At 45.7% G+C, this 15,428-nt stretch overlaps 1 protein-coding gene across 5 annotated transcripts in view; it reads right to left on the reverse strand.

The window, feature by feature from the left end:
* Positions 1 to 5,533, reverse strand: part of LOC149320150 (glycerophosphodiester phosphodiesterase 2-like) — a 196,262-nt gene extending 190,729 nt beyond the window's left edge. For 4 of the 5 annotated variants that reach the window (XM_089513025.1, XM_089513022.1, XM_089513024.1 and 1 more), the window contains exon 1: positions 5,292 to 5,533. The gene's annotated coding sequence lies outside the window, so the exon portion shown is untranslated. Of the gene's footprint in view, positions 1 to 287; positions 490 to 5,291 lie in introns of all 5 variants that reach the window. The other variant, XM_089513023.1, reaches the window with a different exon arrangement.
* Between the last annotated feature and the right edge of the window lie 9,895 nt (positions 5,534 to 15,428).

Below are 15,428 nucleotides of genomic sequence, written 5' to 3' on the forward strand. Positions count from 1 at the left end.
GACTTTATTGTTATATGACTTTGTTGTTTGCTTGAAAGCCTCTTGAATTGGTGTTGTGGTTTGAGTGCTGGACTAAGCCTCTGGAGACCACGATGTAAATCTCTGCTTGGCCATAGAAACCCAATGGGTGACCGGGGGCAAGTCACTCTCCCTCAGCCTCAGAAGATGGCAGTGGCAAATCCCCTCTGAAGAAACTTGCCCAAAAAAATGATGATAGGTCTCCTTAGCATCCCCATGAATCGGAAACATCTTGAAGGCAAAACAACACACAGCAACAGAATGCCTACGTTGTTCAAGAGCTTTCAGCTAGAGCAGTCCCAAGTCAAAGTGGTGATGATCGGCAGATCAGTGACAGTCTGCAAGCCATTGACTGCTTGCTGGCCAAGGGCAAGTGTCCAGGAAAGAAAGAAACTTTTGTAGCCAACAGCAGAAAGATGGTACCAGTCTCTGGCACAGTGGAGAAGAAAAACAAGTTGAAAAGCACAGAGCCTGAGGACAACAAATAGATTTTAGAAACAGATACACAGTGGGGCTTTGATATCTGCTGGGGTTTGGTTCCAGGACCCCCATAGATACCAAAATCCAAGTATGCTCAAGTTCCATTAAATGCAATGGCATAGCAAAATAGTGTCCCTTATATAAAATGCCAAAAACAAGGTCTGTTTTTTTGGAATTTATATCTTTTTTGAATATTTTCAATCCATTGATGCCTGAATGTGTGGATAGGGAGGACCGACATTAATACCCTGATCTGCCTATATTTCTTTCACTGCCTGCCAGTCCATTTCTTGGCAGAATTCAAGGTGCTGCTTACAACTTTTAAAATCCTATATGGCTTGGGTCTAGACCAGTGGTCCCCAAAACTTTTAGGGTTACCACCCCTTTTCCTCTCAGGTGACAACCCTAGAGCCCTCCAACACTTATTTTCTAGTATTACTGCAATACTACTGTCCTACTGCAAATTCAAAGCAGCCAACCTCAGCCCCTGCTCCCTTCGTACCGGATCAACCTGGGAGCAGCAACCAAGCAGCTGGGAGAGCAGCAGCCATCCAGGAGGCTGTGCATTGGTTTTAAAAATACCTAGAAAAGAGATGTTTCATTGCAACCCTCATCCTCACCATTGTCATAAATGCTCCTAGTTCCCCTTGTCTTTCCTTGCAGGGTAATACCTTGACTGAAGGCCCCCTGAAGCCCCCTTTTTTCTCACTGTCCCCTTTTGCCTCAGTGCCCCCCTGGATCTTTCTACAGCCCCCAGGATAACAGTATCATCCACTTTGAGAATCACTGGTCTAGACCATCTAAAACAGTGGTTCCTAAACTTTGGTCCTCCAGATGTTTTAGAGGTCAGCTCCTAAGCTGGCTGAGGCTTCTGAGAGTTGAAGTCCAAAACATCTGGAGGACTAAAGTTTGGGAATCACTGATCTAAAAGACCATATTTCTCCATATGAGCCAGCCCCCAATCAATCAAATCTATGGTGCTGTACAGACCGGCGCTTTGCGCGGGCCTGCACACATACTAGGGTTGCCTCGGGGCATCCTTTCCAGAAGACCCGCAACCCTAGTATGTTGTAATGGCGGCGCCCTTTCTACACGGGTGCCGCTATTACGACGTCATGGCCGCGCTGCGTCCACATGTGCAGCGCGGACGTGACGTCTTGGCACCACTGAAGGGCGCCAAAACGGAGCTCCTTCCTTTGTGTCGCTGGTGCAACCTTTACACGGATGCGCCAGCGACACAAAGGAGAAAGGAGCTGAGTGGCCCCTTTCTCCCTTTCCCCACTGCTGTCGGGGCATCCTTGGGGCATGAAGCCCCAAGGACACCCCTTTCCAGGCCGCAGGGAAGCATCATTTTGCCGCTTCCCCACGGCCTGGAAAAGCAGCGGATTGGGGCCTCAGGGCTGCTGCTGTGGCAGCTGAGGCCCCGATCCATCAGGGAAAGGGGCAGTCTGTAAACCTCCTATAATATTCGAGGGAGAGCTTTCTCTTGGTATCACTACCTTCACAGGAGGATATGGGAGAGAGCCCTCAGTGTGCATCTGTACTGTAGAAATAATGCAGTTTCACACTACTTTAAGTGCTGTATCTCCATCCTATGCAATCTCAGGATTTGTAGTTTTACAGAAACTACAGTTTTAAACTTCTGTGTCAAAGAAAGCTGGTGCCTTACAAAACTAGAAATGCCAGGATTCTGTAGGATGGAGCTGTGCAGAGTTAGATCTTTTATTTAAGGGGGAGTCTTTGGGTTATTTGAATCATAAGGCAGAACATTAATCAAGGTGGTGTTCTCTGTTTTTATGTTACAAATATATTATAAAATGTTATTAAAACTGTTTTTAAGCTATGTGCTTTTAATAGAACTGCCGTTAATTGCATTTGAGATTTTTGTTTTGTTTTTTAAACTTTTGTAATACAGTCAGGAGAGCCAGCCTAATGTAGCGGTTTGAGCGTTGGATTAGGATTCTGGAGACCAGGGTTCAAGTCTGGGCTTAGCCCTGGAAACCCACTGGGTGACCTTGGTCAAGTCACACTCTCTCAGCCTCTGAGGATGGCAATGGCAAACCACCTCTGAAGAAACCTTGCCAAGATAAACCCATGATTGGGGTCACCTTAGGGTTGCCATAGGTCAGAAACAACTTGAAGGTACACAACACCAACACAGTTGGACCTCTGTACCTACATTTCCTTATCCCTGGATTCAACCACCCATGGCTTGAAAATATTCAAAAGAAATAAATTCCAAAAAGCAAACCTTGATTTTACCATTTTCTATAAGGGACACCATTTTACTACCCCACTGTATATAATGGGATTGAGCATCCATGAATTCTGTTATCCACAGGCGGTCCTGGAACCAACCCACAGTGGATACCAAGGGCCCACTGGAGTACATTTTAGCTAAGCTTTTATTTCAGGTTGTGTAAGCTGCCATGAAACCTTACAAAGAAAGGCAGGATATAAATATAACAAAATGAATAAAATAAAATAAATTCTCCCTGGTACCTATTTGTTTTTACTCTGTGACAAGTTCACCTTTGGGTTGCCATAAGTCGGAAAAGACTTGAAGGCACACAACAACAACAACAACAACAACAGCAAGTTGAAAGAGACGTCAAGGGCCCCTCCTTTGGCCATGCAGGAATACATCATTTAAACATGGCTATCAAGTCACCCCTTAACCTTCACTTCCCCATGTTAAACCGACTCAGCTCTCTAAACTGTTCTTCATGGTTTTGATGGTTTTGAGACTGTTCCCCATTCTGGATGCCCTCTTCTGGACACACTGAAGCCATACAACAACAACAACAACAACAACAAATGACTGTTCTGATAAGATCTTTTCCTAAGCCCCCTTGACTGACCAAAGAGTTGGAAGAGACTTCAAGGGCCATCCAGTCCAACCCCCAGCCATGCAGGAATACATGGTTTAACCATGGCTAAAAAACCACAAGTCATTCTCTCTCAGCCTTCTGAAGAAACCTGCCAAGAAAACCCGGTGACAGCTTCACCTTAGAGTCGCCATAAGTCAAAACACTTGTAGGCATCTGAATCTTCTCTTTTGCAAGCTAAACATAACCTAAGCTTCCCCTCATCAGGCTTGATGGTTTCCAGACCTTTCCCCATTCTGGATGCCCTCCTCCTCCTCCTCTGGCCCTTTGGGATCTCTTCCATTTCTAGGATTCTGTGAAATATTTGAAAGGGTGTCATGTTGCGAAAGGAGGAAGCTTGTTTTCTGCTGCTCCAGAAACTGGGACATGGAGCAATGGGTTCAAATTAAGAAAAGTATCTCCAGAGGAGGAGACTCCAGCAACTTCCAAGGCAGCGTCTTTCACTGTCAAATAGCTCTTACTGTCAGGAGGTTCCTCCCAATGTTGAGGTGGAATCTCTTTTCCTGTAGTTTGAATCCACTGCTGAGTTTTCTCCATCCTCAACATGACACCCCTTCAGATACTCAAACAGGGCTCTCAGGTCCCCCCTTAGCCTTCTTTTCTCCAGGCTAAACATACATACCCTGCACTGCTCCCTAAACCACTCATCAGACTCAGGTCAGGCTGGATGACCCTTTGGGATCTCTTCCAACTTCTAGCATTCTCTCTCTAGCTTCCTAAGCCTCTCCTCGTCAGACATGATGCTTTCCAGACCATTCTGGACCCTTGAAGCCATGCAACAAATGCCACCAATAAATGTCTCTTCAATGTGAAGCTGTAGGCTTTCACAGCCGACATCCATAGTTTCTTGTGGGTTATTGGGGCTCCATGGCCATGTTCTGGAGGAGTTTTTTCCTGATGCTTTGCCAGCATCTGTGGCTGGCATCTTCAGAGAATGACGGCATGGGAATGAGTGGGGCGAGTGGGTATATACAGTAGGCCCTTGACATCCGCTGGGTTTTGGTTCCAGGAAACCCCCCCCCCCCCACCCATGGATAGCAAAATCTGTGGATGCTCACGTCCCATGAAATAGAATGGCATAGTAAAATGGTGTCCCTTATATAAAATAGAAAAATCAAGGTTTGCTTTGTTTGGAATATATATATATATATACATATATATGAAATATTTTCAAGTTGTGGATATTTGAATCAGTGGATAATAAAATCAGTGGATTCAGAGGGCTGAGGATATACTGTATGATGACCCTTGGTTGAGAGATTACAGATTAACATGTGAAATCACTTCCTCTCGACCAGAGACACAGACACAATACACACACACACAGCCCACTTCCATGCCAGCCTTCTCTGAAGATGCCAACCAGAGATTCTGGTGAAACCTCAGGAATAAAACTCTTCCTGAACATGGCCCCAGAGCCCCCAAAAGCCCCAGGAAACCCCTAGAAATGCCTCTTCTTTGGCGGGGTGTTTAGGGAAACCGCCTCGAACCCCAACTGGGGGGGGAGGGGGGAAGGGGGGCAGGAGGCAAAAGAAAGGAAGAAAGCGGGGTGTACTAAAAGACAAGGCAGGACTTGCTGATAAGGAAAGCATCCTTGGCCCTAGAGAATCCTTGGCCCATAGAAAAGACTAGGAGGCTCCTTGGCCCTAGAGACTCAGAGGAGAAGATCGGCCTCGAGGGAAGACTCTGGAAAGCTTGGCCCAGAGGGCATCCTCCTAGGAGAAGCCTGGCCCAGAGGGAACCCATCCCGCTTGGAGAAGGGGACTCCAGGAGGGAGCCCTTCTCCTCCCGCTCTTCCCTCTGGGCCAGCCTAGCTGCCTGCCTGCCTGCCGCCTGGCTCCCTGCCCTTCTCCCCGCCGGGGCTCCTCTTCCGACGGGTCCCGAAGCAAAGCAGCCGCTGCTTACCTTCCTTTCCTGGGGAGGAGGCTGCCTCTCTTTCCCGGGGCCCCTTCTCTTCCCGTGAGGCTGGTGGTGGAGCCCCGAGGAAGGGCCGGGGAGGGCGAGCCTCAGGGCGCCCAGCGGGGAAGGGGGCAGTCAGGAGGCAGAGGAGCAGGGCTAGGGCTCGCCTTCCTCCTCCTCCTCCTCCGGCTCTTTCTTGCTCTGAGGAGGAGCCCCAGCAGAAGAAGCCCAGCCTCTCTCTCTCTCTCTCTCTCTCTCTCTCTCAGGGAAGGAGCCCCGGCGCCCGGGGAAGTTGCCTTCGCCTTCCCTGCGCGCCTTTACGCTCCGCTCCGCTCCGCTCCGCCGAGAGAGAGAGAGAGAGAGAGAGAGCGAAGGAAGCCACCTGAGCCCTTCTGATTGGTTCTCTCCTTTCCTCCCCCCAAAAGGGGGGCTGGGGGCGGAGCCAGGGCCCGGAGGCCACGGGGTCGCCCAGGTGAGCCCCAGGGGCAAGCCGGCAGAGAGGGCCCTCCCTGCTGCTGCTGCTGCTGCTGCTGCTGCTGCTGCTGCTGCTGCTGCTGCGATGGAGGAGGCTCCCGGGGGAAGGTCGGCAAAGGAAAGGCAGCAGCGAAATGGGAAAACCATAGCAAAAGGGAAATAAATGGACAGCTGAAGTACACCCCCAGAATCACAGAGTTGGAAGGGACCCCAAGAAGGGCCCTGATCCAGTCCAGCCCCCCTCTGCCATGCAGGAACTCTCCATCAAAGCAGCCCCATTGACAGATGGCCATCCAGCCTCTGCTTCAAGACAGCCTCCAAAGAAGGAGACTCTCTCCACTCCAAGGAAGGAGTGGGTTCCTCTGTCGAACAGCCCTTACTCTCAGGAAGTGCCTCCTAATGTTGAGCTGGAATCTCTTTTCCTGTACTTTGAATCCATTGCTCCATACCCTAATCTCTGGAGCAGCAGAAAACAAGCTTCAAATACTTGAACAGGGCTATCCTCTCACCTCTTAACCTTCTCTTCTCCAGGCTAAACATCCCCAGCTCCCTAAATTCTCCCTAGGCTCTTGAGCCACAGTTTCAACTATCCACAGCTTGAAAATATATTTTTTCATATATATATATATATATATATATATATATAAGCACACACACACACACACACACACAAGAATCTATATATTCTTTATCCATGGTTTCAGCTATCCATGGCTTGCAAATATACATATATATATTCCTATCTCTCTCTCTCTCTCTCTCTCTCTCTCTCTATATATATATATATATATATGAATCCATAGATTCTTTATCCACAGCTTGAAAATATATGTGTGTATAAGAATCCTTAGATTTTTTTATCAATAGTTTCAACTATCCATAGCATGAAAATAACATGGCTTCAACTATCCGCAGCTTGAGTGTGTGTGTGTGTGTGTGTGTGTGTGTGTGTGTGTAAATATATTCAAACTGTGGATAGTTGAAACCATGGATAAAGAATCTATGGGTTCTGCTCTGGACCCCACAACAAACTCCAACTCCCAGAATTCCATAGCCTCGAGCCAGGGCACTTAAAGTGGTGCCAAACTGGGTTATTTCTCCAGTGTGGATGCAGCCCTGGTTACACCCCACAGATGCACATAAAAGAAGGGTTATCATTCCCATTGCATCACATCACTCATTACCTCTTCATCACAGAAAGAAAGAAAAGAGAAAGCAAAGTAACTTGTTACAGGTAACTGCTTGTGATGCCTTAATTCCAAGCTTTGATGAGGAATCCCACAGTCTGGGAGTGGCAGGCGCCAGAGAATGAAACCTCCCATGAGAAAGCCTTTTTGTGCCAGTGAGGCATAAGAAGCTGGGTCAGATGCCAAAGGAAGCCTGCCAGCTGGAGCTGGACCACAACAACAGGCACATGTTTTTTATTTTGTTTCCATTCTGCATGACCTGATGTTGGAGGAGCTGAAGGAATTTGACCACATCTGCCCATGCAGAGCAGAGACAAAGCATAAAGGCAATAAGAGCATGCTCCACGGTAATTCCTTTGGGGTCCGAACACCATATGGGTCCATAACTCCTCCATGCATTCAAAGCACCAGTATTGCTGCTTTTATATCCTTTTGTCTGCAGTGGCATGCAGATCTGGCATCTTTCTCTGAAGGTGCCAGCCACAGATGCTGGCAAAATGTCGGGAATAAACTCTTCTAGAACATGGCCACATAGTCCGAAAAACCCACAAAAAACTACAGATCTGGGTATGCTTAGCCTGGAGAAGAGAAGGTTAAGGGGTGACATGATAGCCACATTTAAATATTTGAAGCAATGCCATCTTGAGGATAGAGCAAGCTTGTTTTCTGCTGCTCCAGAGAATAGCACACAAGCAATAGATTCAAACCACAGGAAAAGAGATTCCACCTCAACATCAGGAAGAACTTCCTGACAGCAAGAGATGTTCAAAAGTGGAAAACACTTCCTCAGAGAGTGGTGGAGTCTCCTTCTTTGGAGGTTTTTAAATAGAGGCTGGATGGCCATCTGTCAGGAGTGCTTTGAATGTATATTCCTGCATGGCAGAAGGGAGGGTTGGATGGTCCTTGGGGTCACTTCCAACCCTAGGAGTCAGTGATTCTATGGCCTGTTACAGACTGCCAAAATAAAGCTGCTTCGGGTCTCTTTGGAGGTATGCTGTTTAAATGATGCATGAGTCCTACAAGTCCGGAGGTCGCGCCAAAGCCACACTCCATTCCTAAGCACCGGAGTGCAGCTTTTGGTGCAGCTTCCGGATTCTTAGGATGCATGCATCATTTAAATAGCATACCTCCAAAGAGACCCGAAGCAGCTTTATTTTGGCAGTCTGTAACAGGCCTATGTTTCCTGCAGCCATGCTCTGGAAGGAAGCAGTGCATGAGACTTGGTGCTGCATAGCGTAAATCGCTTCATATGAGGTTATGTGCTGATGGTGCATAAACCTAACCCAATTAGGTTTATGAGGAAAGACTCAGGGAGCTGGGGATGTTTACTGAGGAGGGAGCAAGATTGGTTTCTGCTGCTCCAGAGACTAGGACCCGGAGCAATGGATGCAAGCTCCAGGAAAAGAGATTCCAGCCCAACATTAGGAGGAACATACTCCCTTGGAGTGTGGTGGAGTCTCCTTCCTTGGAGGTATTTAAACAGAGGCTGGATGGCCATCTGTCAGGGATGCATTGATTGTGACTTCCTGCATGGCAGAATGGGGTTGGACTGGATGGCCCTTGGGGTCTCTTCCATGTTATTGGATATTCTTTAACTAGTTTAATTCAGTTTTATTCTTAACCTCTTGTTATTCTTTTAAAACTGTAATCTTGTTAGTGTGTAAGCCACTTTGAGTCCCAGTCTTGGGGAAAAGGTGGGAAGAAATAAGAATAAGAATGTGCAAGCCTTGTGCTGAATGGCAAGACTGCACAATCAAATGCATGTGTGAATATGCAATCAAATATTTACACACACACACACACACACACACGCCCCCTTTTTCCTACCAGGATGGGGTCCAAATACACAACGATATGTACTTTCACATGTATCTCCATCTCTTGGACCTGTGCATTTACGATGACATCTTGTGTGCAATTCCGTTTCTGCAACTTTGAATCAAATGTAGATATTTTGCACTGAATGGCAACATCCAAACACCTCCATAGGGAAACATATGCTTGCTGGAGATATCAACTGGATTCCATTCTATAAGAAGACGCTTGTTGTTAAATCAGACCACCTCATTCAAGACCCTGTTTATATGGGGAGGGGGAATGCAGTCCTTTGAATAATCTGGCCAGAATAGCCTCTGGCTGTATCAGCACAGGATTCTGGAAGTGTGATTCAAATACTCCAAACAAGTAACATAAAATAAGTGTTCTGAGCTCTGAGTAAGATTGTCTCTGGCTTTGCTTTGCGAACGAAGATTCGGGAAGGACTCATGCATAGGAAGAGAGAGAGATTTATCTTTTGTTACTCCAGAGGAGAAAACTATAGCCATTAGGTGCAACTTACAGCCATACTCAGATGAAAGTGTGATACCATAAGAAGACCCTTGTTTTTGAATCAGACCATCTCATCTAGTATTGTATTTCCAGAGTTGAGCAAAGTTATTTTTTTGGATGCCAATACCAGAATCCCTCCAGCCAGCATTGGCTACATACTTATTTTTGCTCCTTCCTTTGTGCAGATGAACCTTTTCCACCATAACACAAACCCTGAACTTTCTGCCATGTCTAGATTTCCCATTGCTCAGAGAAGAGTGGAGACCACACCTTAGATCCAAATTGTCAGAAAGACTGTACCTCCCTATAGATGCCTGCTGGACCTTTAAGATCTGCAGGGGATGGATTTCTTTCAGCCCCATTGCTTTCACATGCGCATTTGGTGGGGACACAAAAGAGAGGAGTTTATCACATGAGGGGAAGATTGGGGAGGGGGGTTAAACAATAATTTTCCTTGGAAAGTCGCACGATCATGGTTGAGATTGCCACACACATCGTGATTAGAGAAGATTTATCCCAGGAATAACAAGCCAGCCATAAATCATTCTCAGGATTTCCCCATGAATGATCTGTTGCTGGCTATTCCCTGGTTATTCCCAGGATAAGTCCTCTTTAATTGCAACATCATGTGAAAAATCTTCACCACAATTGCATGACTTACCCGGGAAAATGTTTAAACCTCTGATTTTCCCTGTGTGATAAAGTCCAGAGCCTTCTCTGTGGCTGCTCCTCGGCTGTGGAACTCCCTTCCAGGTCAAGTCCAGTTGAGCCTCTCCCTGCTCTGTTTCTGTTGGCAGATTAAGACCTTTTTCGTCAGGAGGGCCTTGGAAATCTATATTATACAGCAGTAGTAGTGTGTGCGGTGTGCTCTCTCTGTGTGTTTTTTTTTTATTACTGATTACGTTTTAAGTGTGTTTTGACAGTTTAACCACATTTTTAAAAATAATACTGATATTTAATTTTTTGTAAGCTTTGTAAAATAAAATATCTCTTTTTAACTTACGGTGCATCTACGCTGTAGCAATAATGCAGTTTGACACCACTTTAACTGCCATGGTACCATCTTCCAGAATCCAGGGATCTGTGGTTTGGTGAGGCACCAGCAGTCTTTGGCAGAAAAGGCTAAAGACCTTGTAAGACTACAAATCCCAGGATTCCACAAGATGAAGTTATAGCATTTAAAGTGGAATCAAACAGCATTATTTCTACAGGGTAGATGCACACTTAATTTTGTTTTCAGTTACTGTAAGCTGCCTTGAATCCCATGCTGAGAGAAAAGCAAAGTAGGAATTCAATAATAATAGTAATAAATAATAATAATAAGGCAAAACCATGCTTCTTCTGAAAGTATGTACAGACCAAGGACAAGAGCACCAGACCCTGTTGCAATGTCACACTGCAAAGGGGAAGGGAGCAAGTGACCCTTTGGAGCAGCAGATATTTTGAAGAACAAAAAGTCCCTTTAGCCAGGCCTGAGCAATCTGTTCATCTTTACGCACACTGTGGCACATGAGTGATCAGTGCACAGCTGGCGCCATGGCATTTGAGCCTGTCCCTGCTGCCCATGTGGCACACAGCGTGGGTACCCTGGAGCCATTAAGCCCGTCTTCTCCCTTTGAAGCTCCTTCGACTGTAGGCAAAGCAATTACCAGAACACAATAGAAAGATTTCCGTCTCCTGCTAGCTACAGTAGGCAGATAATAGGATCTCCACTTCAAGCACCTTCCTTTGCAAATGCACCAACCGGCTCAGCTTTCCACAGCACACCATGTGCAGCTCAAATTTGCCTTGCTAAAAGTGTCAAGAGCGAAAGCAGTTCTGAAACAAAACAAAACTCCCAGCAATAGCAAGGCAGATCTCTGGGGTACAGCTTGATGTTTTCAACAGTGCAGGACGCACCATTTTCTCTCAATTTCAGTATGCCTTGCAAGCTGTAACCTGATACCTGCACACACCTTCCAGCTGTTCTGCAATCTCCGCCTTGGGACATGGGGCAGAATCCTTCAGCATCTTAGGCCTCATTCCCACTAGTTTTTAAACCAGATCACAAATCGGTTTGAACCAGTTCAAACGACCCTGCTTCCCACTTAATCCGGATCACTGATACAATTCTGAGAGGGAGACCATGCTCCAGACCCATTTGACCCACCTTTTTGACACTGATTTTTTCCTCTTCTTTCTTGATAAATCATTTTAACACAAGTGTGAACCACAAGCAGATCAGAATTGATTCAAATTTCTCCTTCAGCCGTCTGGAACTGAATCATTTTGAATTAATTCATTTGTGGACAGGAACCACAAGTGGGTTATTTTGATGCCAGGAAATGACAGAAAATGTGATCGGGGCAAGTGTAGTGTAAACCATGATCCGATGTCGAATCGATCCATCGATTCAGATCACACTCCAATTTATCTGTAAGTGGGAATGAGGCCTTAGATTCTGTGAATGCTAATGTTTGGAATGCATATTCCTGGCTGGATAATTCTGGGAGTAGCAGTCCAAAACCAGCATGTAGAGAGAATAGCTTGTAACACCTTTGAGACTAACTGAAAGAAGGATATTGGCAGTGTGAGCTTTCGTAGACTTCAGTCTACGTCCTCAGATGCTGCTGCTATGGTCACTTTCTTGTGGGAAAGGACAGCAGACAGGGACCATTGCATACTGATGGCACACCGCTCCAAATCCCTTTATGTCTCTCCCCATTGGCTTCATATAGGTATTGGACAGCATGGGGGATAAAATGGAACCCATTGGCACCACATAGTGTGATTGCCATGGGGCTGAACAGGAATCCTGCTACTCTCTGGAACTGTTCCTCTAGATTGGAGTGGAACCACTGCAAAGCAGTGCCTGCTACTCGTATCCCAGGGTTAATGGTATGTAAAGCTGCCAAGAGATCCAGGAAGATCAACAAGGTAGCACTCATTTTTTCTTTCCCCAATGTAGGTCAGTTAGAGCAACTAAGGCCATTTCGGTGCTATGCCTTGGCCTAAAACCAACTGAAATGGGTCCAGATAATCTGTTTCCTCCAAAAATGCCAAGTTGCCCAGTCACCACATGCTCAAGCCCTGTGTCCAAAAAAGGGGATATACAGCTGGCCCTCCACATTTGTGCCTTTTGACTTTTGCAGATTTGATTATTTGCAGATTTTATTAATATGTTCTGTCTAGAAACTCCTAGGTCCTCCAGTGCAACTCTATGGCCATCATTCACCAGAGGTTGTGCTGGAGGACCTAGATATTCCTAGAGAGGTGATCTTTCTGATTTCTTTTTTAAAATAGTGTTTTTATTTCTTTTTGGTTTTTCCACTTTCACAGGGGTCCTGTGTCCCTAACCCCAGCGAATGTAGAAGGCCCACTATATGCAATAGGGTAATGGTTCTCAACCTTTTCTTTACCAGGGACACCCTTTAAATATGTTTTGTTGTTGCAGATCCCCCCCACCCCAATTCAAGATTGAAAACAACAACAACAACAACAATAACAAATACCTGAACATTGAACTATTAATACATAGAGAGATCTTGTAACACCTTTGCATCTGAGGAAGCACTTAAATCTATGAAAGCTCCTTCTGCCAACTTCTTTCTTTCAGTCAGTCTCAAAGGTGCTACAACCACTCTGTACGTACTGATTTTACAGACTAACACAGCTATGTCTTTGAATTCTACCACTGAACTATTAGTAATTACACCATCCAATAAACTTTCCCTTGGCGGTGCAGGAAGGGGAGGAAAGGGTTTTCTCCTGCTTTTCCCACCCGTTTGCAGTTGGAGCAGGTTGAACAGCAGTGCACAGGCCCAGACAGACAGACAGACAGACAGATTTTGCCTTGGCTCTTGTCCCATGGCTCCACTTTGTGGACAGTCCTTGTGGTCCCTTGGAACACTAAGATTCTTATGGTTGTTGTGTGCCTTCAACGGTGTTTCCAATTTATGATAATCCCACAGTGAACCAATCACAGGACTTTCTTGGCAATATTTGTTCAGAGGGGGTTTGCCATTGCCTTTCTCCCAGTCTGACAGAATGTGACTTGCTCAAGATCACCCAGTAGGTTTCCAAGGCTGAGTGGGGATTCAAAACCTTGTCTCCCAGAGTCCTAGTCCAACACTCAAAGCACTGCTTGCTGGCTATCTTTCTAAGATCTATGTTTCTATGGAGTTTATCACATGGGAGGAATTTCTCTTAATTTCGAATGAAAAGAAAGTGGGGCCAGAACGCATTCATGTGAATTCGCTAGTTGGGCGATTTTACGTGAATTTGAATTGCGTTTGAACTGACTTCCCATTGACTGAAAATAGCTTGCCATTGCCCGAAATTGTGTGTGGTAGTCTATCACGCAATAATGTGAAACCCCATGATTGTGTTCGGATTGCCATTGAATTATACTTCCAATTTCCCTTGTCTGATAAACTCCTATAACAAGTGGCATAGTGGTTTGAGTGTTGGACTAAGACTCTAAAGACCGGAGTTCAATTCCTAGCTAAGCTGCGAAACTCACTGGGTGACTCTCTCAGCCTCAGAGGAAGGCAATGGCAAATCTCCTCTGAACAAATATTCCCATAAAAGCCTATGATAGAGTTGCCTTAAGTTGCCATAAGTTGGAAATGACTTGAAGGCACACAACAACAATATTTTGCAAGGCAATCATACCTTTATTTGAACACTGCTATCACATCTCCTGGTTACCTTCTTTCTTATACAGCTCATTCAACAACTATAACAAGTAACAAGAGCCAGCATGGCATAGTGGTTTGAGTGTTGGACTATAACTTTGGAGACCAGGGTTCGATTCCCAGCTCAGCCATGAAACCCACTGGATGACCTTGGGCAAGTCACATCTAGAGCATCACAATAGGAATGAATAATTCCCCCCAAAAAAAAAAAATTTCAAGCTGTGCAGATGATTGCAGCCATAATTTCTACATAACTTAGACCACAAGTTGAACAGGAGTCAACAGCATCTGAGTAAGTAGGTTGAAGCCAAAAGCATCTGAGGAAACAGACTGAAGTCTACAAAAGTTCATCTGCCAAGTTCTTTCTTTCAGTTAGTCTCAAAGATGCTACAAGATCTCTCCAGATAATGAGTCAACAGTGAAATGCAGCAGCTAAACTGGTCAAGGTGATTCTAGGCTGCATCAATAGAAGTATACTGTCTAGATTGAGGGAAGTAATAGTGCCACTCTCTTCTGCTTTGATCAGGCCTCCCCATTGATACTCTGTCCAGTTCTGGGTACCACAATTCAAAAAAGATGTGGACAAACTGGAGCGAGTCCAGAGGAGGGCAACCAAAATGGTGAAAGGTCTGGAAATCATGCCTCATGAGGAAAGACTTAGGGAGCTGGATATGTTTAGCCTGGAGAAGAGATGGTTAGGCGGTGATGTGATAGTCCTGTTTAAGTATTTGAAGGGATGCCACATTGAGGAGGGATCAAGCTTGTTTTCTGCTGCTCCAGAGAATAGGACCTGTAACAATGGATGGAAGCTACAGAAAAAGAGATTCCACCTAAACGTTAGGAGGAACTTCCTGACAGTAAGAGCTGTTCGAGATGGGAACACATTCCCTTGGAGAGTGGTGGAGTCTCCTTCTTTGGAGGTATTTAAACAGAGGCTGGATGGCCATCTGTTGGGGATACCTTGATTGTGAGTTCCTGCATGGCAGGGGGGTTGGACTGGATGGCCTTTGGGATCTCTTCCAACACTATGATTTCATGATGAGCAACAATCAGCTAACTTCCTTATTGCATTCCAAGGTATAGGCAGAACCAGATGAAAGCATGACAGCCATGGTACGATGCTTCTCCCTCCAGAGCTCTTGGCTTGGGACGACCTGGCACAGAGATAAGCCGGAATGTGATACCAGGGTGGAATAAGCGTTCTATTGTTCACATGGAAAGATCTGAGCCACTGGTATGAGCCACTCTGTCCAGACTGCAGTCGAGTGAGACATGGGGAGGAAGGATGTGGCAACTCTCTTGTTTCCCTGGGAAGTGAAAACATATTAACCAAAGATATCACTTATCAGGAATCTGACTATTGAGGAGGCCAATGAAAGGGATTGATTGTTGGATGCAAGCAGGGCATCCAGGATTTAATGAATAACGTGCTCTTATTGATTATTACTGAATACGTATCTGTGGCTTACTGAAAGAGT

This window comes from Sceloporus occidentalis, unplaced genomic scaffold, assembly GCF_023333645.1.
Source record: "Sceloporus occidentalis isolate IW3139 unplaced genomic scaffold, rSceOcc1.0.p SCAF_2, whole genome shotgun sequence".
In the NCBI taxonomy this organism is placed as follows: domain Eukaryota; kingdom Metazoa; phylum Chordata; class Lepidosauria; order Squamata; family Phrynosomatidae; genus Sceloporus; species Sceloporus occidentalis.